Consider the following 23985-nt stretch of genomic DNA (forward strand, 5'->3'; position numbering starts at 1 on the left):
CAAGTTTTAAGTACCTGATGCTCTGTTTCTATTATTTAACAAAACTCCAATAATAACTTCCAGTTATACAGGTGTATTCAATTGAACCACATTTTCCAAATATGAGCCCACTTTTCTCAATTATAGCCTGAAAAATGGCAAGATGCTACATGATGCTGTTTGTAGTGCTTAAATGCACAACCAAATTATTTCAAACTAGTACTAAGCAGTATTAAAAATTGACCACAATTTCCTCCTTCATTCCATCATCTTAGATTTGGGCATCATGATATTGATAGGCTTTACAGGAATTCTTTGAAAGTACAGATTTCTTTGTATTGTCCAATTTGCTATTCTTGTTTTCAGCAGCCTAAAATGTAGAAAATGACTTGTAAGAAGCTATGCTTAAGGAAGGGAGGTGACAATCTTGAGTAATAGAGTGATAAATAAGCTTTAGATGTTAGCTTTTTTTTTTTTTTTTTTTTTTTTTTTTTTTTGGTATAGTTGACTTGAGAAGGTTTTTTGGTTACACTACATGTGCCAAGAGAAAATTATCTGAAAGTTTATGGGAACCAGTTGAAAAAACCTTCATGTTTAATACAGATGGGTAGCTGAATACAAACCTTGGAGTTTTTTGATAAAACTGTGAATTATCTAATGCATTTTCTTGTTTGAAAGAAAGAAATGGAAGAAAGAAATGAGATTGGCCACAATCTACAGATTCAAAATCTAAGTCTCATATGCAAATACGTGTTTACATATGAGGCTTAGATTTTGAAATCTCACAGTTCTCATTAAAGATTTGATTAAATTTTACTATTCTAAATTGAAAGGAAAAAAAATGAACTCAATGTCTTAAGAACTTTGACAACATTAAAATGAAAACAAAAGGAAAACATAAAGGAAAATCTAATCTTTTATTTCTTCTGGTTCTTTCTATTTAAGTAGTAGCCATTAGTAACATTTGTGGAATAAATAAATTTATGTCTGCACACATATTTATATTTTAAAATCCCAGAAAATTATTTCTATAGGAATATATTAGCCAGTTGTTTTGGTATGTTTTTTAGACTACTTAATCCAATGTAGATTGGACTAAAAAAGTGGAGAGCATTGACCTCAAGTAAAGCTCTGTAAGCCATTTGGGAACATGTTCTTTAGCTTGCAATTTCTTTTAATGTTCCATGCTCAAAGCCAATTCAATTTTTGTAATCCCACACTATGGCTAAACGTGTGCATGTACAAGTGCTGAGATATTTCTTTGAGGAAAATATGAGTTTGAAATAAAAACAAATAAATTATTCATGTTTCGGTACTTTGCTAAATAAATTGTTTAACTAAAAAACCAACAAGAACAACACCAGCAAAACCCCTGAGTTATGTTTTCAGCTATGTGCAGGTAATACATTATTTAGTATGATTTATGACAAAAGTGTTACTTTTTTGTATACTGATTAGGTGTAATTTTCATTTCATAGTTTTAACAGATTTTAAAATTAGCTTAGTCTGCCATGAAATTCTTCTTTATGAAAAGAGAAAATGATTTTCACACTATGGTAATTTAATATTGTTTACTTTGGAGTCAGTTGTACTGAGCAATACTTACCCAGTGGGACCACTTAATTAAGGACTTACCAGCTCAGAGCTCCAAAAATGACACTTCTGTTTACATTAGAATTCAAATAGAAATTATGCATATCTTAAAGATTCTTGAAACTGGGAATGGTAGGAAATGTATATTTATTTGTTCTTTATGACAGAATTAAGCTGAGGCAAAAATTCAAAACAGATTTTGACAAGACGGTGCTGATCAGATGCTTGTTTGTCAGATACCTGACAGGTAATATATTTTATTGAATGAACATAAACTTCAAGAGTAACAAGAAAGGCACGTTGTTTCACACAGAAACCATCCTCCTAGCTCAAAATATGCTTTTGCCAGGCAGTTCATACTTACGAAGGTCTGAATGCTAACAGTAAGAATAGTATGAAGGGAGATCTATTGAAGTTTGTACTGGCTGTGATTGTGCTAATGAATATACAAATGAGATCCTTTGAGGTACTGTTCAAAAACATGAATTTGCCTTTGCTCTCTACTGGATATATCTCAAGCTACCTCTTTCACAGACAGTTCGTAAGACTGGAGAATTGTTTGGTCTCTAAGTCAATGCTGTAACTTCCTTTGTCTCTCTGTCGTTCTTAATAATGGCATAGCTGATACAATCTGGACACAGTGCCTTTGGGCGTGAAGATCTGTCTAAGATTACCCACGGCACAATAGAAACCATTTTGCTATGTTCAAAAACAAAACCAAGAATGTTTTAACTACTTAAAGTTTTCTTTACTTTCTTTATATTTGGCTCTTGTACTCTCTTGCTTTGCCTTACATCAAGCACAAATTTCTTGTATCTCAGTCGTGACTTTGCACATCTACAGGATGCACCTCATTTTCCTCATCTCATTCCATACTGAACAGTTTACCTGTGTGAGGGTTCTACTTTTTTGGTGGAGGTGGTGAGTTGCATTTTTCTTAATTTGTTTTGTTGGGTTTTTTTTTCCTACATTTTTTGAAAAGGTATTAAACATGCAAAGAATGACAATTATTTTCCTTGGTCTGTGAAATGGTTTTCAGTTCTGGTATTGCACTGTACTATCATGAACGATGAAACACATGGCAACATTTTTTTTTTGTGGCTATTGATTAATGAGGTATTTTAAGCTCTGCTTTGTTCTTTCAAAAATGTGAGTATTACAAGCAAAAGCAGTTCTAGTTGTGTACCTCTGTGAGTCAGAATGCCATGGCCTGCAAAGGTGGAGTTTTGTTTGGTTTCACTACTAGGATGTATTCTTAATTTCAATGGTCTGAGGAACATAGGCTTTCTAAAGAAAAAAAAAATCATTGTGGTAACTGAGATGGTGCTTTAAATGCTGTAAACCTCTTATTCAATTGATATTTACTATGCTTATCACAATTGTTCTCAAGTTCCCTCTGCAAGTTTTAAAATAAAGGAATAATCTCTGTGACCAGCAGAGAGCAGCAAATATATACTTTATAATGACCTAACTATGAGTCTGCCTGTGCAAAATCCTACTGCAATTCAACACTGCCATGAGGTGGGTAAAACTGAGTCTAATTATCATGAACACATGTATTGTATTAACTGAAAATATATATGCTGTGCATGTATGAGCATTGTATTTCAAATCAGGACAGGTTCTGGAGTGAATCTTCTGTTCCATTTGAACAGTCTTAATCTGAAAACTGAATTACTTCCAAATGATATATAGCCTGAATATATGTTCTACCTACTAATGCATATTCGATCATGAGAAATACTTCATGTTGTTCTGCATAAAAGTCCTGAGAAATATATGACTGTATGCACTGTGTCCTTGGCACCAAATATTCTGCCATTCAGATCTGCCCTTATTGAGCCACACTCATGCCTCTCTGGGGAAAGGAGTTGAGGCTGTTTCATGTTTACAGATTTGATTTTAGGTTAAACTAGGTTTTAGCGATGCTGGAAAGTAAGAGTTATGAATTTCTCACATTATAAATCCTGTGAGTTACATAAGGTCCCCTTTTTTAGGGGTGTTATTGTAACTTGTATTTAGTTTCCTTTGATTCATCCTACTGTAAAATAGGAGCAGTCATGTCACAGATATTTTATATAAGTAAACATGCATATGTTTATGAAGCACTAAGGCCCTCATGATGGCTTTGTAAAAAAGTTAATGGGGAAGATATTGTTCTTTTCCTTCACTGTATTCTTGAATAGTGGGCAACGAATTAGCCATGAGGCCACAAACTTGATAAGCACAAGGAATGAAAACATTCAATAGATCTTTGCTGAATGAGTGCCATCCTTTTTGTAAATGTAATAAAATGAAGTCTTGAAGGAAAATAATGAGATCACATAATTAAAGATTGTATCTCTATACATATACCAAAGCACCTGGCTTAGAGCTCTGTGAGAAGTTTTGTTCTGGCATTTCATCACATGAATGATTGATAGTACAATCTGACTAATATTCTTTTAACAAATTGTTTTACTGCAGTGCACTCAAATTAGGAATGGAACAGATTTGATTTTGATTAAATTATAATTCTCACCCTTTAATTATTTATTTTGCTTCAATTATTTGGATGATTATTAAAAAAACGTACAAGATCCATTTCATGAATCATTTGTTCATTGATCTTAACATTTTATTTAATATAAGGATATTAGTAACTGTCATTTCCATTACTGTCTCTGTATTGAAACAATATTACATTCTTACTTTGCTGGGCATAATAGATTGACAGAATGGGGAGAAACAGGGAGAGACTACTGTGTTTACACGTAGCAAAGGAAAATAGTAGAAAAGGAGACAGTCAATATGGAGGCTAAATGAAAATGTGGAGTACAGGAAGATGTCACGTTAATTTTGACAGTGGTCATTTCAATTTATTAAAGTATTTGTCTAGTTTAAAATTTGTTCAAATAGACTTTGCTGTGTAGAATTTTAAGAACAAAATGATTGGACAAGAATGCGAAAATTAAGTTGGATACAGGAAGAAGGTGGGCCACTAGATAGAGAATGAATGAGGGGAGAAGAACAGATGACCCCAAACAGAAAGAGAATTAGCATTATGGGGCAAAGGTTTTTCTTCAGCATTTTCTGTAAATAGCTTTCTGTATGGTTTTGACATTACTTTCTTCATCTTTCATTTGACCTCAAGTTAATTAACATGGAGTGTAAAAATAAAATTAACTTAACAGGAGAGTTTAAATTGAAATGCCCACATTTGCTACGGTCATCCTCTTGTGCAAGATTCTGCATGTAAATGTGTATGTGTACACACTGTGTGATATAAACCCCAAAGAGAAGAGATGAGGATTAAATAAAAAAGCCCATATTTTGACCTTATTTCCCAATTTTCATGTTTCTTTGGCATTATTTAAACTCACATTTTTGCTAGCATCACTACAGTTTTGCCAGTTTTTCCTAGCACCAGGGCAGGATGCTCCTACCTGTGCTTTTGCCTGCTTCCATAGGCAGAGATCCAGCTACCTCGTACATCCCCCACTTAAACTGTCTTGTGGTGTTTGCTTCATGATGCTTTGAAAATCCACCTCCCTGCCTTTCAGACAGAGTAATTTTGTTGATTATTTTGTCGGATGAGTCTGGTGAGGGGATGAAAGGCAGAGAGCAATCAGTGGGCACAAGCAGAGCTTGCTGCAGCACTTTGCATGGTGAGCCATGATGGATGAAAAAGGAAATTGTACAGGACCTAAAATGAACCTTCTCTCTTCCCTGTGCTGAGGCCCTGATTGAGCCCAGCACTCACATTTTTACTTGTTTGTTTGCTTTTTAACCCAGATTTACACTTGGTCTAGCCAGGGATTGAAGTGTCAAGCTGCAATAAGAGGGACTGTGTGCCATCTGCTTGAAGACAAACTGAAACATCTCACACAGGTTTCTAATGAGATTTTTATACCCTTTTTTTTTTTTTTTCCTCCTTTTTTTCCAACCTGTCAACCTGACATGTCTTTGTGGTTTCAATACATATCTGAGCTTGGTTTAAAAGAATATGCATGTCCAAAGCTAAGTTCTGATAAATGAAGTTCATGTTATGAAATACAGATTGCCCTGAGAGTCAGAAATTCTGTTATTTTGGGTCAAAGATCAATATGCAAATCTAGAGTGTTTTTTTTTTTAATGTAAACACGTTTTTGTTTTGTTTTGTTTTTTATTTTAATTGAAAAAGTATCAGTATCTCCTTTGTCCATGTAGTGACAGAGCATTACAGGAAAGGTTTCTTCAATATTCTTTTTCAAAGGCATTATGTCATACTTTTTATTATATTAACATACAATACATAATGATGTTAGATATAATTAAGAGTAGATTTTATGCTTCTTATTAACTATACATTTATTAATAAATATAATTACAGCATTGTAACTAAACTGCTTGGGTGTTTTGTGATCTCTAAGGAATTGCCCCACAAATAATGTTCTTTTTAGATTACATTTCACAGGTATCAGATGAGTACTTAAAAATAATAAAATATTATAATCATTTTATTTTTAAATAGCTTCTCACCTACTCTTTCTAATACTCATACTTTTTCACAATCTGCCTTCTGTTTTTATTTCATGTTTTATTTCCTCTTCACAGCTTTCCCTAAAAAAAAAAAGCACAAGCAAACCACAGTGATTTACTTTAATCTCTGGCCTATTAAATCTTACACTTGAAGGTCAAATTTAAGCAGAGGCAAATCTATTCTCCTTTAATAAACATTAATTCTACAAATAAAAAGTGATTGAAACTAAACTGTAACAGATTTTCATTTTAGAATTTCTTTCTTCTTCATTTGGTAAATATTGGTTGTAGAGAAGATAATGAGAATCTGAAGTTACTCGTTCCCCTGGGTACAGGCATCGTTTTCACATGGCTTTGTTAGAATGTTACAAGAAGATAACAGGTAAAAATAATAAAACTATGATCTTATAGCAAGAAAAAAAAAAAGTTAAAGAGTAACAGAATTTATTGGCAAGATAGGGACATGAATGCAATATGGTTTTTAGTTTAAACAAGAGGAGAAGAAACATGGTTTGCTCTAGTTAAATTTCAGAAAGAGTAACAATACCTGATTTAATTTTTAGATCAAGCTTTTACTCCTATCTAGAAGAGTTGAATGGAAATTTTGATTGGATGTTGGTAGTCTGAATTGCATGTTAAAGTACAGAGCAGAAATGTATTTGATAGTTCTGGTGAGAAAATTGTCATTAAAAATAGAGGTTAATACTGCTTTTCAAAACAACTTCTATCTTACAGATAGGATACTGGAATAAAGAGTGCAGGAGAGTCCAGAGGATTTGAAGAGCTTTTAAACATTTCCAATATAATTAATTAGGAATATATTTTCCAAGAAAGAAGAAGGAAACTGAAATTAAGTTGTAGCATATGTAAACTAAGCAGAAAAAACTTTCTTAGCCTAACGCTTCATTTTTTCAAGCATGAGTGACAACCTATAAAGCCAATGTCAAGTATTCATGGAAAAAATACTGAAAACAATTTTAAAGAAATTTTGGAATAGCAATGTTAGAAGTATCTATGATAAAATGAAAGAAGGAGAGGGTTTTGTTTTCCTATTAATCTGATCTTGCACTTTTAATCTTAGCAACTCTTCTTTGATGAATGATGATCTGCATGAACAAATTCAAGTGTTACCCTGAAAATATTTCCCTCTGTGCTATCTGAAGCAAACAAACTGTAGGTGTTATAACAGGTGTTCTAGTGGGCAGATCATGGGCACCTGCTTCCTAATTAGTTTAAATTTCTTCTTAGCTGCACCTGGGTGATGTGTTGTTACTTGCAACGTTTTGGTCTTGGGTCTTCACTGACTTGAGCCCTCTGTAGTAGAAAAGTTGGCTCCAGTGCTGCAATGTGGCGTCTTGATGTAGAAAGCTGGAAAATGTTGTTAAGAGAGGAAGGAAAAAGTCCTTCAGAAACAGAGGTGAGTGAAGCCTGTGGGTTTGTCTGTCTGTAGCTGATGAGGAGACTGAGCCATATGCTTAGTGATGGTCTGGTGAATCAAAAGAGGATTGAATTTTCACTGTCTGAGGAAAGGATGAGACGGTAGGTCACTGTAATGTAGTTGCTGGGCTGATGTGCACTGGGTGAGAGAAAGATGCACTTAGGGAGGAGAGTAGGGGATTTCTCTGTCACCTTCTGAAGAAAAAGTCTGTTGCATTTGGCTTAGCTATTTAGGCTGTAGATCTCAGTATCTCAGTAGATCCTCAGTGTGGGATCCTTCTAGTGCCTCAAGATCTGAGTGAACAGGATTGGAAATATTTTTTTCTTTAGTGCTTTATGTTGAATTGTTGAGATAAATATAGACTTAGCTCTGTATACCTCTCATCTAAACACTCAGTGCAATGCTCTAGTTTTATGCAAAGCTCAAAGGTGGCCTGGTGGATACGAAAGCAACTGAGTTTATCTCAGAAACCTTCCCTGGTGCCACTGTGAATTGGGTGATAAAAGGAAATAATTCAGAACTCCAGGCTTTGAAAAAAATATTTACAAAAATATGGTCCAAAAATTAGTTATCTTAGGACAGAGAGTATGCTCGGTGAGGAGGAAGCAAAGTTCACAGCTGAGAAGGAAGGCTGTGTGGTGTATCGGTGGAGATGTAGGAGAGTGGAAGAATAATTCAGGTGCTGCAGTTGTGTGTATGGAGGAAGCTAGAAACACTGAGAACTTGTCTTTACCTGACATCTGCAGAGAAGTCATTTAACTGTTTACTTGCTCTGGAGGTAGAAATTCAGTGTGTTTAATGGCATGTGCAAATTTATATATGCTGTTTCAATGTGTTGAAGTGTCGAAAAAGTTGCTTATATGCTCTAATTAAATTCAAATCTGTTTAAAAGAGATTTAAGTAGAGCAGGGCAAGCCTTCTGCAGATATTTGAGACCTTATCTGAAGTGTATATCTTTTTTCACTTAATAATTGCCAAGCAAAATACAGATTAAATAAAAACATTGCTTCAGAAGTGTTTGAAATACCCATATTGTTGATAATGCAATGAAATGTGTTACACATGACTGATCTGCTGGGAAAAGGCACTATATAGTGGATGTGAAAAATTTCTTGTTACTGTTCACGTAACTTAAGGTAAAACTGTTTCAATGCTGTATGTAAAACAAGCAAATTCTTAGAGATGTTACACCTTGTCTAATGAAGAAGTAAAACTTACTCTGCCAGAAGTGATATTAAATCAAAAGGCTAAAAAACATACATGTTTTTCCTCATTCTCAACTTGAAAACATTCAGCATTGGACATGAAGGGTTTAATGGATTTTTGGTAGTGGATCTGAGATGGACACCATCTGACTAAAAGAAACAGTCACAGAATTCCTAATTTTGATTGTTTAATTATATATGAAGAAGTGTTTGCTACAGGATAAAGAATGCTTTGTGAAGAACAAAGAAAAGACTTATGTGAAATATAAAAAGAAATTCTATCTGTGATGAGTGTTGAGGATGTTACTGTCATGTCATGTGCTATTTGTTCTGCATAGTGTTTTTGTACACCATAAAAAAAAAAAAACGTCTTGCTATAAGGTCAAGGTGAATATGGCTGTTGGAAAGTCTCCAGAGGTGTTGCACGTTCATGACGAAAAGTGGAAGGAACGTTCTGAAGTTCATAGGACTCGACAGCTCAGGTTGCACTATTAATTCATAATAGCTTGTTTTTTATTTTATGCAAGTTTAACTCTTCTTTCACGTGATATAAGTCTGAAAAGTACTTGTTTTCTCCTTTAACTTATTTTAAGATTAGACCTGCTTCTTTTTTTGACATTCCAGCCAGAAAGAAAATAAGACTGCAAATCAAGCATCTAGGGATGGGTTGCATTCAATCTCAAATGGCATCAGATTCAGTACTGTCATTCTAGTAATTTAAATTATTATATAACTTAGTAATATAAACTGATAATGTGGAGCTTTTTTTTTTTTAGCTATTGTTTTGCTGTAATTAATTACTAAGAGTTTGGATCACTTTAGAAAAACATTAAAACTGTGCTAAAACTAATAATCTTTCAGAATAACACATCATGTGATCTCAGTGAAGGGTGCTGTGTTTCCGTAATCTTGTGCTCAGATGTACAACTCCTCTTCTCTCATTCTCTTTCACAGTTAATGGTTCAGTTTAATCACTTTGTGTGACAAAATCCACAAGTGATCAATGAGGGAAATATTGCTTATCATCTCAAGTCAGTCTTGGAGCTACGTAGTGCCCTTAGGAAAAATCAGACCGTAATCGCGCTGCATAATGCTTAGGAAAAATTACAGATGTTAGGTCAGAAGTTGGAAGGACGCGTACTGACTGGTAGACTCATATATAGAAAGGGTGCTGAATGTGGGCAGGGAGGAGCGATGGTGTGCATCCTTCTGGTCTCCCCTGGTTCAGCTGGTATCAGCTGTGCCTTGTTGCTGAATAAACCTACTTAATCTTCTTGGATATCCACAGAGGGCAAAAAATTAATCTTGCTTTTTAGATCTGTTTTTTTTTTGTCAAATACACGTATGTATTTGACACGTATGTCAAATACATGTATGCATAAGACATTAAAAATTAATACCTATGGAAGCAATATGATGTGTTAAATTTTATGAATATGGAAGTAACTGGAAAAGTAGTTGGAAAAAGTATTTGTTTTTAAATATTACCTTACTTCCAAGTTTTGGTAATATATTCTGTATAAATAATGTAAAATAACCTCTCTATATACTTTCACAATTCTTGTCTGAGTTTGCTTATGCTTTGGCTCCTACAGCATTGTATATTTTCAGGCTTCCTTGATTATTGTTGTTTTAATCATTTGAAATCAAAACATAACTTAATGAAACTTTGTACTTCCTCCAAGCGATCATGATTAAAGGTGGGAGAGTTTTTATATACAAATGTCTTTTGGATAAATCTGTTCCAAGCTTTGGTTAGATAGTCTATAGTACATTTGTAATTGCATATATTGTTGTCCTATTACTTTTGTTCCATACGTTCATTGCTAGCAAGTGCAAAGCTTAATGGAAGAACTGACTTGTTTTGTGACTCTGTCTTCTCCTGGAGTGAAAAGCTTTTTGAAAGAGCAAGGATGTAATGTATATTGGCAAGTACGGTACAATTTCTCTCATAGAGTATATAGAGAGCCTAGATTCCCACATGGGACCAAGAGAATCCTGACTACTTCTGTTACTACCTAGGAATGAAATCTATTTAATGCAGAGAACAATATAGGCTTTATAGTCTACTTTTATTTTCAAAACCTACATTCTTCTGTATGAAGCAGATTTAAGAATTTTTTTTAATTCTTCCAACTTCCTTGCAACTCTTACTATTGCAGTTTTAACCTTTAGAACATCAGTCAGCATCAAGAAAGGTGTATAGGACTCTTGTTTAGTTTCAAGGCTGATAGAGAGTACTTACAAAAATGACTACAAGAATATCTGCTCTTCAGAACCTGCAACACTCTTTATTGTTGGGTGTTTGTATGGTCTTTGTCTCCCTCACTTTGGCTTTATGTACTTGCCTTATGTTAGATTAACCTAATAGCTTATGCTGGTGTGAGTGAGTTCCCAATACCTTAACTCTCCCTTATTAAAAGAGGCCGCTTACTTCTTATACTGCTTTTGACATGGAAAGCTAGTAATTGCTCTTTTTACAAGATTTCAAACACTTGAATACAGGTTCCCACATATCTTTCCCCTTTTGTTCTCACAGATCAGTGTTTCTAAGCTCATTAGTTTTCTAAGCTGTATTGTAACTTAAATATTTATTTCGTTTTTTTTTTCTTGGGTGTGTGATCTGCTTTTGCACAACTTTTGTTGATGCAATTCTACATTTAAAGTGTATACATTAAAGTATATCGCTGTCCTATAAGAGATCTTCAGGGGAAACACAAATGACTGGGAAGTAACAGGGTTGTTTTTTTTTTTTGTAAAATAAGGCAATGTTAAACACTTTATTACATATCTTTATACACAGAAAAACAAGAGGTTAAAAAACTAATATTTAACATCAAATGTACAAAGCACAGATCGTCTGAGGAAAAATTCATCACAAATAATAGCAATATGCCCACGAAGTTAATAAGGTAGTAGTTCACTTTTACTTTCATTTATTTTAAAAGTCATTCTCTCATAAGTATTTGCAAACAATGTAAGAAATTTAGATGCTTTTCAATGTAAGTAAGATAATTTATTTCAAGTGAGACTCCATTGCCTATACGTATTATCTAATGCCAACATGATCTAAAATGCATAGAGTGAACATCTGACTAGCAGAATCAATGCTAAACTTGAGTTTTGCAGGTTTTTTGTCTGTCATGTGAAAAGCTAGGGACAAAGTGCTTTAGATAGGAGTCATCTGCTTCTGATCCTGGCTGTGTAATCCCATCACTTGTTCTGTTCCTCATTTGACAACATCCTAAAACAATTCTGATCAGTAACCTACAGAAATCCACCTTGGTGTAGAAAGCTATTTTTTTTTTTTTTTTTACCCTTTGTGTTGTTAGTTAAATAAGTTTACCATTCAGTCAGGCAAGTACCAGAGCTAATAACAGGGAGCAGGCCAGGTCGCAAGGTGAGAAGAGGAGAGGAATAGAATTATTCTCTTTGCAGCAGTGAACCACTTAATCAGCTCTTTTGCAGTGTAGAGCCTCTAATTAGTGTCTTGAATTTAGATGTCAAATTTGTCACAGTAACAATGCTAGGCAGGCTTGATGCTATTCCATTGATCACTAATGTATTTTCGTTCAGTCCTATTTTTGGTGTGGCATCTCTTCCTGAGCATAGGGAGAGAGGGTTTTGTGTCTTGAAAATTGCTTAGCCTTTTTTAAAGAAAAACTTTTTCAAAAGATATTTCCAAGGGAAGAGATGAGATTAGAAAGATAGCCAGCTCCCGCTTTTGTTTATCTTCTCACTGTTCTGTTTTATAAAGAATTTGGAGTTGAGAAGTGAACCGTCAATATGCAAATTTGTGGGAATGTAAGATTAAGAAGCACAAGGAAGCAGTTAAATCAAAAAGGGCACATGGAGACTGCAAAGATGGCCTAACCACTAGCATTAGCGATCTCTTTCCAGAGGTGGATGCTAGTTTTCTCAAGTAACAAACATATCTTTTTTGCTTCAAATATGTGAACTAACCAATACTACCGAGATAACAGAAAAAGCCATGTATTATAGGAATTTCAAAATAAATGCTGCTTTCTTCTTCTTTTAATTAAGTGTAGAAATAATAGTATCGTTGATTCCTAGTAAATGATACGTAATGGGGTGTTAGAAAAGCACTCATGCTATAGAGTCCCCATATACTCGCAAATGAGACTTCAGTTCAGCAGATCTAGTGCAGGTAATAAATTTGTAGAGAGAAAGAAAATTGCGAAGAGAATAAGTTTTAGCAAATAAACCTTAGAAAAATATAACCTTTCTCAGTTGTCTGTCAGCAGTTCACAGGCTTCAATGCTCGTCACGCATACTGAGTGCTTCATTTCAAAAGTGTGTGGAAACACTTGAAATTAAAATTTGAGAGATTTTACTTAATAAAGTTTCATGTGAAACTTCTTGGCAATCTAGTTTGCCATGCTTTGTCACTTCTTCCATTTGTTTAAAAAACAAAACAACACAAAATTCTATCTGTTGCTGCTGAATCTTCAATTCTCAACCCAAAGTATTTTCCAGCTGGAAAGGTGCCCATCTTCAAAATATCTACAAGCAGCAATTACACTATGAGTTTACTAAAAGAGACTTGTTTGCACAAAGCCTTCCTTCCCTAACTGCCAGGGTTTAAGTTCTCTACTATACAGTTTGTGTCGTGGATAACTATTGTAATCACTGTAATGAAATGTAAATTTTATGCGTATATTATTCCTTCAGTGGATCTATGTACAACCTGTTAACAATATTGGTAGCTAAGCTGGCTTGCTATGGACATATAAACTGCTGGGACTATTACTTGAAAGTTCTGCTAGAAATCTTCATTCTAACAGCTATTTTTAATGAGCGCAGAAGATTTTAAGGAGAAGTTAGCTGTCTTTTGAGTCTCTGAGTGCTCTTCTTAGCTTATAGATTTTCTAGATTGGAATGAAATAATCTATTTCATGTTCTGAGAAAATGTCTAGAATGCTTCTTTGTGTTGTCTTAAAATGTAGACACTGGAGGATAGCTACTGCATATTTGCACCAAAGCAGCTGTTTATAATGCAACTTGAGAAACGAAAATCTGGAGAAATTATTTCCTCTGTATTTCCTATTTACTGGATATTCTAATTCCTGCTTTGAAGGTGCTCTACAGCCCTTTAGGAAGGCTCATCTTTTGTATCATAACTGTGTAATGTTTGGATAACAAGTCTGCTTTGACATCTGCTACCTTATTCTCCTTTTATAATCCTTTCACTTTTTCCTTCTGTTTTCTATAAGGCTTTTTATCTGCATACGTTTCTTACCGTTACTGAGTTTTACAGGGTTATGTCTAGCAAAGTTAGAGGTAGATGACTTTGACCTCCATAGCTCTACTGCCTGAAGTTTTTTACTGTGAACATATAATGTGTATAATATGTTATATACTATTACATTGCTTCACTTGGGAAATGATGTGTGGCTGCACTTGTTTGCTCTGGCAGAGCAGAAGCCTTGCAGCTGCCTGCCTGCAGCTCAGTTAGGTGCGTGAGTATAACTGGTAGATCACAAGTAAAATCTAAATTGTAAGCGCTTTGAACCAGAAATCATGCGTACCTCCTTCCTTTCCCTTTCTCGTGTAAGCAGGTAATATATTTCTTTTTCCCCTCAGTAGTCCATGAAAACTGCTTATTTACCTATCACTGCTGCAATTGTAGCAGAGACCAGGAGGTCCATACTGCAAAAGCTGAGTAAGAAATGGCATCTTTTATACACTTTTTTTAATACACTCTCTTTTTTCAAATACTTCTTCTATGGATGATGGATGGGAGAAGGCATGGTTCTCATGAAAATGGTATTCTTACTCAGAGTAACACATTTTATGTTGCCACAAAATTAAATTTAAATGAATTCCTGTGGCTAATTGCTGTTTCTATCAGTACAAAAGTGAGGCAGGCTTTCAGGAAGCTATTGAGAAGGAAAAAATAGCGCCGCTACCTGGTTAACCTTGAGGTTATTCAGCACTCCTGTAACTCACGCATGCGTCAGGGTAGGACTTCATGAAGGCACTGTGTGGTTCATTTAGTATTTTCTTATGGGTAGAGCATCTCCCCTCTTACAGGAAACTGAAAGTGCAGCCACGTAAGTTTATGTTGCACCTTGGATACTTCTCTGAAGCCTCATTGGCAAGCATCTGAAAATCATTAATTGTCGTGAAGGGTAAGGGAGGATTATTGGATTTGGATTTATAGAACTGCAAGAGTAGTTCTGCTGCCCCAGGCAAGATCCTTGTACATTGTAACAAAAGAAATGCACAAGAGTAAGCCAGAGGAGAATGATCACTGCTGAGCCGAAACTCAGGGAGGAGGTGCTGAAGTACTGAGCTGAAATAGTAATGTTGGTGCTTTAAGGCCTGCTAAATTGATTTCGCTTTTTGTCCTGGGAAAACTCTTTTGCATAACAGAACTAGAAAGGGTATATTGCCCCCTGGGTCAATGCAACCCCAAGCACAAATAGAGGCTGGGTGGAGAATGGCTCGAGAGCAGCTCTGAGGAGAAGGATTTGGGGGTATCAGTTGATGAAAGACTCAACGTGAGCCAGCAATAGAAGTAGCCCAGAAGGCCAACCGTATTCTGGGTTGCATCAACAGAAGTGTGACAAGCAGGTCGAGAGAGGTGATTCTGACCTTCTCATCTGTTCTCATGAGACCTCTCCAGTTCTAGAGCCCTCAACACAAGAATGACATTGAGCTGTTGGAGCCTGTCCAGGGGAGGATCACAAAGATAATCAGAGTGCTGGAGCACCTCCACTGTGAGGACAGGCTGTGAGAGCTGGGGCTGTTCAGCCCCAGAGAAGGCACTGGTGGAGACCTTATAGTGACATTCCAGTACCTGAAGAGGGCCTACAGGAAAACTGCAGAGGGATTTTCTAGAAGGGCATGTAGTGACAAGATGAAGGGAAATGGCTTTAAACTGGCTGAAGGTAGATTTAGACTAGATATTAGGAAGAAATTCTTTACTGTGAGGGTGGTGAGACACTGGAACAGGTTGCCCAGACAGGTTGTCAGTGACTCCACTGTGGAGGCATTCAAGGCCAGGATGGATGGAGCTTTTTTGAGCTACCTGGTCTAGTGGTTGGCAACCCTGCACATAGCAGGGGGGTTGGAACTGGATGATCTTAAAGGTTCCCTCCAAACCATTCTATGATTCTATTTCGGTCCTTCAGCACTTAGGCCAAGATTATTGTTCTGGAATATCATTCTGAGATTTTGGATTAATGGATATAAAATCATCCTTCAGCTTTCTGGTTATGAATTAAGTTCATGTATTTTGTTCTTTCATTGAGCCCAAGTTCTGTATTGTTGTATGCAAATATTTTGGGCATGATGATAACTAATTCTCTCAGCTATCCAATTCATCTGAAATCTTAGTCTCCCTAAGGCTGTAATTTGAGTTTAATTGCCTCTTTTCTGTCCCTGTGCAACTGTTTTATTGACTTATTCAAAGTATTTAAGAGATTAGCGGGGTATAATTTTTTTTACATCAGAGAAATATCCTAGTTTGACCTTATCCAGAGATGATTATGTCTGACCTCCCTCCAACCTCTAAACAGTCCACAGAATTTCCCTTGTGGGTCCTGGATGCATTGCCTTCTGGTTTATTGACTCAACTACAGTAAGATTTCCTAAGTCAAAAGGATTTCAAGTTATCTTAATTTTGAACCTTACTGATTCCATTTTTTTTTCCTTTTGCAGGTAAGTAACAAGTCTTTCTGAAAACTGTTTGGATAATTAGCTATAACAATTTTTCTCTCCCTTGACTTTCCTATCTGTAGTTTCTATCATACTTTAATATTTTCTCCCTACTGTGAGATCAATTAGCTAATGAAAACATATTAACGAGCATCTTATGAGTCATTGTCAAGCTTATCCAATGTTGACTTTTTTTCTAAGCTTTTTAGAATAATGAAAGCAGAATAATTCCTTAGGAATAATTTATTTTACAACTGTTCAGCTGTCTGAATCATGGTGTACGTGAATGATGACGTAGAGAATAAAATTGAGGTTTTTACCATATCACAATCCATTTTCCATAGTGTTTGAGTTGCGGCAGATTGATGTGTCTATTTCCTGGAACTAGCACCTGGGTGGGAAGCATCACCCTCAGATGTGTTTGATTCCTCTCCATTGTTATCTTTTCTTTGGCATTCATTTTAATGTGATATGATGAGCATCTGTATTTTGGAATGCTGTGTATGTGGGGAGACAAGATCCATGCAGCATGACAAATACCAAATGTGTTGTCTTTAAATACAGTGCGACCTGTAAGCTGAAAAATACAGTTAGAGAAAGGGGGTGGTGGAAGGCAGTTAGAAGGGGGTGGGAGCATTTATGCTTCACTTTTGGTAATCTTTTTTTTTTCTGATTTTTCTTTTCTTTAAGAGTTAAGGTCGGTTCTGCCAGTCCATGCTCTTCAGTATTGCCAAGGAATATAAGAATCTCTTAGGAAGCTTTTCCTGTTCCACAATTAGAAGTATGCAGCCACATCAAATTTTATTCATGCATTTGTCTGACCACCAAACAAGGGGAGGAGAAAAGGAGAGTTTTTTTTCGGAAAAAAAAGCTGAATGCAAATGACTAGACTAAAAAAAAACAAACATGAAATCACTGTTAGTGCTGTAAGATATACAGAGCAAGTGCTTCCTATATTTTCTTCCTATTCTCATGTACTATCTTGTTCTCTTTTGTGGATTTCTCCTGTCTTCATGTTTCTTTTGCTTTTCATTTTTTCCCTATAATGTCCTATTCTAATCTTCCTTCTCTTGATAACCCACTTCCTATTTCTGAATGTTTAATTTACTAATTAAATTACTAATTCTTTCTTTAATGTGTGTATTATTAGCTGTGATTGTGCATAAAATATTTTTCTTGGCTTTCTTATGAGCTTCCCAGGGGCCATTTGCTTTCATTGATCTGACTGTAGGAAGTTCATTTTCAGGACTGTTTCCTTTCTCCTTGAGAAAGGTTTAATTTGTGACTCCTGTGTGGCATACAGAAATTCTTACTGCATTGCCATTGATCTAGAGATTACCACTGGCACCCAGATTGGCTGTAGGAGCAATAGGTTTTGCAAATTGTTGTTTCTTAGTTATTTACTGTCATTTCAATAGCAGGCTTAAAAAATCCATAAATATTTTGCGTTTTTGCCCTAACTTAAGACCATTTTCCCTCATTATGGAGTAAAAATGTGTTAAAGATTGTAGCACAACTTTCCAAAGAGCAGTTACATACCATTGGTATCTGTAGGTATATTAAGTATACTAGCATCTGCCTGACACAAGATTAGGTGGGCAAGTTTCAGCTTTGCACTGTTTGTACTGCCTGTTTGTTGTTGTTTTTCCTTAGCTTGGCAGGTGTTAAATTCATTTGGGATAGTTTTCTCTCTTCTGTGCTCAAAACTTGAAGGAAAATGCCAAGGATACCTGTAAACATCACCAGCTCATCACTTTGAGCAACCATATATTTTAAGCTGAAAAAGGCAGTAATTGACATAGTATGGTAAAAAATATACATTAATCCTAGCAAAACACCTTAAACTTGTGGTAAAATATATTTAAAAATCAGCAAATATGAAACTAAAATCTGTACAGATATGGACTGATTAATAACACAACAAAAGTCAGATCCCCTTTTTTTTGTAGTGCTACTTCTTACCTTTTTTAAATGATGTGCTAATTAATCCATGCAGGGTTGTTCATCTTTGCCTCTCTCCCAACTTACCATAAGGGAAAACTGATATATCCACTCAATTTTTGGAATCTGATGCAAAACACCCATATCTTTCTCCAGTGTTAGCTCACAAACAGCTGCTTCTTAGTAATGTGAATGAGTTTCTATTTGCCCTTCACAACTCAGTGAGCTGTAAATGCTGAAGTAATTGAGCCACCCATATCCTGGTCTGCAGCTGATACAAGTGATGTGTTGTATTAGCATTTCATTAAGTTGCAGATGTTATGTAAACTGTGACATTGCTGGCAAAAGTTGAATAACTGGATTAAACAACATCCTTGTTTAAAGATTGCTGACTAATTGGTTCATCCTGCGGCACCATTTCTGCTTACCAAAAGTGGCCCACTGGAAAAAATGTATTCTTCATATCTCTTGAAACTATTAACCTATGCTCTGCTGTTTTAAAAATACAGATGAAAAATCATTATTCCTCAGCTGACAATAAAATTAGTGAATTATGGAACATTAATTTCACACCTTCCTAGTTTAGGTTAATGACATTTAATTAAAACAGTGAAGATTAAATGGATCTAATTCATTCTAAGGTAGTAAATAGGTAACAACAATTGCAAATGACTGAAATTAAATCTGAGATTATTGCAGTAGAATCCAAGAATGTGTAATAATCTCAGTTCATTAAAAAGTTGGTTCTGTTTCAGTTTGGGGAACACTGTTTTGCCTTATTTCCTTTTTTTTTTTTTTTGTTTGGGTGGATGCCTTAGGAAGCCTAATTATGCAAAATCCATTTTATGAGTTTGTTTGGAACGGAATATTTCAGTTGGGTTTTATAGCTGTCAAGAGAAGATGTAGGATGCTGCAGATGAAGCTGTGGCCAGTTGGAAAAAGACCATTTTAAATGGCAGTGAGAGACAGCAGGGCTCCAGCATCCAGTTGAGGGTTGTAACAAAGAAATGTGGGAAAATAAAAGTTTTCTGGTTGTAAAACAGGAAAGAGGAAGGGGGAAAAACAACTGTGGGTTCCTTCCTAGATTTCTGTTGTCGTTTGGTATGAATAGAAACCAAACCAGAAGAAAAAACAAAACACCCTAAGTGTATGCTCTGGGGGAAACAAAGAACTAGTTTCATGCAGCCTTCCTAAGCTGAAAGCCTGTATTTTATTGGATTCTGTAGGTATAGTTTCCAAAATGTTAACTATTTGAGGACATTTTTTTTTTAAATCAGGATGAAGCCCTAATGACTTTTTTTTTCAGTTAAGATCTTCTCATTGGGATTCTATCTTTTGGTTTATTCTTTTTTTTTTTTCCCTTTCTTTGCTCCTTTTTCTTTGCTTGCTCAACTCTGTCATAAATATATAGCTACAGAGCCAATGTTTTTTTTTTTAAATGGTCCTGAAATTAAAGAAACCATAATTTCCTCTTTTTAACTGTATGTAAGTGGTATTGACAATTTTAGTGTTTAATTTCAATCTGAATTCTCTGGATAATTAGAGTGGGGTTTTCTTGAGTATTCATGAGTTGTACTGTCACATGGCTTGTAACTGGTATTATTGAGCTCTACTAGATATTTTGCATGTGAACAAAGGTCTAGAAGTAATTCTTAAGCCCATTATCTTTAGAAGAAGTCAGATTGTTCAGACTTGAATGTTCAATACTTCTGAAAACCAGTAGTTTAGTGCTGTCTGTATTTAGAGGAGAAACCATTTCTAGAAATGAAGTTTGATTTCAAATCAAAGTAGCCTACAAATAAATACTACGTGATGGAGTATCAGGGGTTCACCATCTAAGCGATACTATTGTAATTACTGTGTGATCTCAGACCCTAATCACAGGATTGCTGGAGGTGCTTTTGAATAGTTCAATAAACTCTAGATTGCACTGTTGCAACCCAGCAGTCACTGATTTTAGACAAATACAGAATGCTGGCAAAGGCTAGGTTAACTTGCCAGCGTCTTAGCTACGTTTTTGAGGTCATCTGCTTATGATGAATCAAAGATTAAACTAAAACCTCCTTGTTTTCTGAGAAGTTAAAGCATGGGAGCAAGGTGCCATTTCTGTTGCTAAAAAAGCAATCATAATCTGTTTGAATATCTGTTCAGGACAAAGGAGAGATGCACTTCTGTTTAATGAACCCTGTGTTGGGTTTGGAATGAGATGGCAATTATTTCTCCAGACACAGTCATCCAGGTTTGATTAGTGTTGTTTTTTTTTTTTCCCCCTCTCCTGGATAGTTATCAATTAATTACTAGACTTGGACCCACTAGCTTTGCAAGGATCGTTGCAAAAAACCAAAAAAACCATTGAAGCTGTTAAATGAAAAACCATAATGAAACTCCACTACCATATAATTATGAAGGCAGAGGCAAATGGGAATTTATTCATAAAGTAAAAAGTATATTTCTGTAAGACTCTCTCTCACATGCTTGTGAGAGCTGATGCTACACCAACAACTGTGTGAATTCCAGATGCTATTATTTCCCTTGAATGCTATGTCCTAAGAGACATCATATGATCTTGTACTGCTTACTTCAGTACTAAAAAACCTTCTGTCTTCTCATTGTACTTAAAAGTCTTATCTAGAAATGGCTGTAAAGCTGAATATTCTGGAAGCCCTCACTGTTAGCAGTGTTTAGTCACATCCTCTAAGACAAATTGAGATAGAGTAGCAACCTGTAAGCATTTAGAAACAGAATTTGCATATACATTTCAGAACATAATGTTTTCTTAAATAGGTTGCGAAGCTACTACTTTTTTCTATATGCTCCTTCCCATATTTTGAAGTTACTTTAAGACTCAAAAGGAAAAGTCTGTTAGTACTTAAGCTTTTCAAGGTACTGTTATTTACCTGTTAATGAAATCTTTGTCTTGAACCATTGAAAAGGTTTCTATATATTCAAACAGACAGGGAGCTCTGAAAGTTAAAAAATGAACTTTAACTATTGTGATATAAAAGTGAAAGTTATTAACTGGATTACAACCAACCGATTTCCATGCGCATAATACTTTCTTGCTGTTACACTTGCTATTACTAAATCAAAATTTAGTAATAGCAGAAAATGAATGCAAACGTGATTTGAGCAAAACAGAACAATGGAGGAAGACTTGGGAAGTGTGTTAGGTGGAGATCTTCAGTACCTCTGCAGGTGTGATTGCTAGTGAAGAAAAGCAAGGTGTTTCCATAAATGGGATGATATGCTGGGTAGTGAAGCCTGCTCATCTGTACAGAAAGAGTTTTAAGTTGTCTGGGATAGTTTGATAGGGTAAAAGGTGTCAAAAGCTTTAGAACTTTTCGTTTTGGGATAGAAATAAAGGATGGCAGGAAAACTTCAAGGCAACAGATGACATCCTGTCAGTGTATGCCTTTCCAGCACTTTCAGTAAAGTGTAAAAAGACATGGGCAGCCATTACAGCTGCTTTTTCTTTGGACTGCCAAATTTTCAGTTCTGAGGAATGAAGTCTTATGCTGCAGCGCTGGATTCGTGTGAAGTGTCATCCAGATTTATACTATAGATGAAAACCTACATTAACTACTTTTGAGGGTAGAGTCTTGAAATACGTTCCACTAGTTGAGGAAAAAAAATATTGTTGATATTTCTCTCTAGGGGTGTCTTCATTCAAGGCTGTGTAGCTTTTTCTTTTGTAAAGATCATGCAACTTCAGCAACTTGTTTTCTGTCATTTAATCTGCCTCCCCAGGAGCAGTTACAGAACAGCCAGAAACAACACTTTTCTTTAAGCTATTCTTCTAAAAAAAAAAAAAATGTATGCAGCTTCACAAAATAGAAAACCCATAGAGGATCAGAGATTCTCTAAATACTTCATCTAGTCTAGGTGCTTACCATCACGCTTGTGACAATAGAGGAAAATGAGATCCTAGTTTACCGACCACCATAAATGCTATATTGAAATTTTTGTGATTTAAACAGTTTTAAAAACTCCCTGTGTGGAGATGTATTCTTGTAATGCTGTCATCATTCTTCACTTGCCTTTTATTGACTGCAACAAGGCTCTGAGGAACATGTAATCAGACAGCCAATAAACTCTGCTTGAAGGTTTGTCGTTACGCATTGGCAGAATGCTAATTTATTTAGCTAAGCTCTAAATGCCTCATGTGGCGAGGTGTTTTTCTTGTGTGGAAAACACAGACCTTGCGTCGGGCCAGATGGTACGCTGGCAACCTGATGCACCTGCATGGGGTACTTGAGGACAGAAGTGCTTTCTGCTTTGCACAGTTAATTAAATTGTTATTTTATGCAGGATTTGAAACTGTTGGGAGTAGGTGATTTCTACAAAAAAAAAAAGAGGGTGGATGTGAATAGTCATGCTTTATAACAAGCTTTATTGTGCTAAGAACAAGAAAGGAGTCAGAAGTGTTCAGAGTGCCGAACTGCATTTCATTCCCCGTGTATTCTTTGAAGGACTGTTGTACCTGACATTTGAACTGCTTGGAGGAAAAAAAAAGTCTTTGTTTTCACTATTAAATGACAGAAAGTGAAATGCTAAAATGTGGAAATGCTAAATGAAAATGATTATCCTCTGCTTTAGCTAACTAGCAGTTTTCAAATAGTAATATACTTTGAATATGGTTAGTTGCTTTACCTGTTGCGTTATTGCTTTAGCATAAAACATCCAAGAACAAAACCTCCAGTTCAAACATCTATGTTCATAATAAAAAGGTTATTTCAATTAAATTTTAAATCTCAGTTGTTATACTGCTACAGAAAATGAGGGATTCTTATAAAGCTGGCTTCCTTTGCAGCTCGTCCTTGTGTTTTCAGCCAGTAAATGAGGTTGGTTTTTTGTTTCTTTCATCGATGAAATATTGTGTATTCCAGTTTTGATGTTGTTCCAAAACATGGTTCAGTAAGATCTGCTGAGGATTACTGAGACTCCATCTGTTCTCACCATGAATAGGAAATACTACAGATGATAGTGAGCAGATGTATCCCAACTATTCTGTTATGCTCAAGAACACTGAAATACTGGAATGAAAAGGCAAAAACAATTTTAGTTTTACACAGCTTTTTACTTTTACACAGTATTTGCCAGACTCTGTGTATGTCTGATTAGGCATCTGAAAATGATTTTACTTCTTTAGTAGTCTGAACTTTTTTCTTTTTTTTTTTTCTTGGAATTAGCATTCACAGCTCAGGACAGAAGTCCAAATTTCACATCCAATCCAGCATAGGTGATTTTTTGTAGCCTACACTGATGAAGTTATGCTCATACTTTCTTTTTTTCTGCCCTAATAAATCTGGAGGGGTTTTGTGTATCTTGAATTGATTATTAATTCTTAAGTGTAGGGAAAAAAAACCACACACCAACCAGGCAACATTAAAAATTAGTATTTTTCACTGTATTGGGTGATCTTTGAGTGCAGGAGGGGGTTTGAATACAGGTCTCTAGTGAATTCTTAACTACACCAATGCTGTGCAGATAGGATCCACTCCAAATTTAAAAATGTAGCTCCACAATCTCTATGATAACAGATTACTCTGCAAAAGTTGAAAAGCTCACCTTTAAGCTTTCTAGCTATAGGTATGATATTTACTTATGAGGTTGCAGTTTTTACACATATCACATGCTTCAAATTAG

The 23985-nt window shown here is 35.4% G+C and overlaps 1 protein-coding gene across 10 annotated transcripts in view; it reads left to right on the plus strand.

Annotated features, from left to right (window-relative positions):
* KCNIP4 (potassium voltage-gated channel interacting protein 4) overlaps nt 1–23985 on the plus strand; it is a 382096-nt gene that overhangs the window by 242056 nt on the left and 116055 nt on the right. The window contains exon 1 of one of the 10 annotated variants that reach the window (XM_046939869.1): nt 7329–7489. The exons of the other annotated variants lie outside the window; for them this stretch is intronic. The gene's annotated coding sequence lies outside the window, so the exon portion shown is untranslated. Of the gene's footprint in view, nt 1–7328; nt 7490–23985 lie in introns of those variants that run through there. 10 annotated transcript variants of the gene reach the window in all.

The sequence above is a fragment of the Gallus gallus genome, chromosome 4 (assembly GCF_016699485.2).
Source record: "Gallus gallus isolate bGalGal1 chromosome 4, bGalGal1.mat.broiler.GRCg7b, whole genome shotgun sequence".
Taxonomy (NCBI): Eukaryota; Metazoa; Chordata; class Aves; order Galliformes; family Phasianidae; genus Gallus; species Gallus gallus.